The following is a 2,543-nucleotide window of genomic DNA, read 5'->3' on the forward strand; positions in this document are numbered from 1 at the left end:
CCCCGTCCCGCGGCCCCGCTGAGCGCCCGATCTCTTGCAGCCATCTTCCAGATCATCCAGAGCATCCGCATGGGCATGTGAGCCCCCGCCCCGCCGCGCATTCCAGGCCCTTCGCCGCCATTCCGAGCGTCCCAGTCCGTGCCACAGTGCCTTGAGCAGCACCACATGTACACAGCAATAAAGTTCTGTTGTTGAGCCCCAATCGTGGACCTGCTTATTCAGCAACGTATCCTCCGTGCTCACGTAAGGTGTCAGACTGCGCAGTGCGGGTTCCCGGGGACCGACGCCTGCTGTGAGCACCGCTCCCACATCCGTACGAGCCGCCGTGCTGCCAGAAACGGCTCTGTTTGAAGCCGGCAGCGGGATTTCTGTGGCAGTCAGAGCACCGATGCAGAGCGCGCTGCTGGCGAGCGGCTGGCGCCGTGCAGCTCAGAGCGGTTTGCGGGGCAGAGCTGCAGCGTGCGGCACCGCGTTGGCCCTCGGGCTCGTGTTGCATTAGATAACTTTACCCTGTGCTTCTCGCCCCAACCCATACGAATGCCTGTTTGTATAGAGCTGGGGCGCGTTCCCTGCCCGCGAGCCGCCATGGCCGGGCAGCAGCCCTTCCCGACATCACCCGATGCGGGGCTGCCACAAACTGTTTGTCCCCGAGGGCGCGCGCTCCCAGGCTGCTCCTGGCGTTGGGCTGCAGCGGCACCGAGCGCACGTCTTGGAAACCTCCCACCGAGTCGCGGGCTTCGGTTCTAAAATGCTGTGTGGGGATAGGGATGCCTTGTGCAGGTACCGGGGACCCTGCCCCTCCAACCCGCAGTTCTGCTTTTGTGTGCAGCATCGGCACAGTATAGTATGTCTCGCAATATATATTCTAATTGTATTTAAGGTAAATCCTGCTTTCACCTTGGTGTGTCATCCAGCGATGGATCCAGTGCTAAGCTGCCTCCCTCTGGATGATTGCAGTTCCTTATTAGTAGTGCTGAAAAACAGAAACCAAACCCTCCTTACCTGTATAGAAGAATGTAACTTAAATCACGATGGAAAGTGCTGCTATTGATCATTCCTTATTGCTGATGGCCTCGCTCTGTGAGGCTCTCCCTACTGTCTGTTGTGGTAAACAAAGCGGTCTGAAATAGGTCTGCTGTTGCATGCAGTTGCTAAAGCAAGATTTCTTTTTTTCAGGTTTCTTAGAAGACATTTAAAATCTGGTTTCATTAGTAGTAATAGATACAACTTTCTATAGAGTTGAATTTCATGTCTTTTAGCTGTGAAGGAGCAGACTTTTTGCTGGTTGTCGTATTTCCATCTGCAATCATTGGAAGTGGTGTAAACTTGCGTGGCCCAGGCCATGCCCCAGAACCAGGCTGTGCAACGCAACGACATTCCTTATTCCTGGAAGCTCATATTTTGTAATCAATGGGGGAGGGGAAGTCTGTATAATCTCTGATTTTAAATAAAGTTCTTCTCAAATGTGAGTTAATTTTGAGGATGGCGAAGTGTTGTCTTCTGGGTGTTATGTGGGCCACTTCACCCTGAGTGTTGTGGGGGGACCCTGAGTGGTGGTGAAGGGATCTCTGGGGGCTGCCCTCAGTGCTGGGGTGCCCATTTCTGCCCAGCATCGCTCGGACGCTGCAGTCGGGTCAGAACAGCAGGGTGTCAGGATGGGCTGCGCTGACCTCTGACCTCCACGGGCCCAGTTTCGCTGAAGGCCATCTTTGTAGAAGACTCGCTTGGGTACAAATACAGAATGCATCACCAGTTCTGCGGCTTTGCTCGTGCAGGAGGTCAGTGTGCTCTCGCACCCGCCAGTATCACTGGGTTTGGAAAAACAGGACCATGTTGTTAAGTCGTGTATAAAAGAGAAAGACATGCAGTAGCTGCTTTGTTGCAATTGCAGCACAAGCAGCAATCCTTGTCTGAGAGAGACGGTGCCAACGGTGCCTCTGTCAGTAATGGCAGTTTGGTATTTTGCCCCTTGATGAGGGCTGTTGGATTTAAATGGAAGCGTGCTGGGGGTGCTCTGTGCTAAAAACGATAGCACCGAGAATAGGGCTGGTGTACGCTAGGGGTGGGAAAGCTCCGTAGCTAACGGTGCCTTCAGCGATCAGCTGTGAGAGGTCGCTTTGCAGTGATGCGGTATTAAATACCGGGAAAATACGGCTGAAGAGAGCAGGAGGAGCTGCGCTGCGAGGACGTGACGCCCTGCCGCCGACGCCCCGGGCAATGCCTGCTGCACAGCCTCGTCCCGGGGGCTGCTGCAGCGCACGGTGCTGCTCGGGAGCGGCAGCCGCTGATTGGGGCGGCCTCCGATGGGGCCCCGAGGTTGGAGCAGCTCATCTTTAGGGACATTCGGTGCTGGCAGCTTCCGAACAGGATACAGAAGCCGATACTGTTACTGCGCCCAGCGAACGACTTCACAACAAATTTGCATCGCAATGAGAAAGCGGCGCGATTCCAGCTTACGAAGCTGCAATAAAATCTCCTGGAGCGGGGGATGACGCGCGTGGGAGCACCCGGCAGCGCCGACGGCCATTTAAGCGGCGCAGCCC

This window comes from Meleagris gallopavo, chromosome 11 (genome assembly GCF_000146605.3).
Source record: "Meleagris gallopavo isolate NT-WF06-2002-E0010 breed Aviagen turkey brand Nicholas breeding stock chromosome 11, Turkey_5.1, whole genome shotgun sequence".
Classification (NCBI taxonomy): Eukaryota; Metazoa; Chordata; class Aves; order Galliformes; family Phasianidae; genus Meleagris; species Meleagris gallopavo.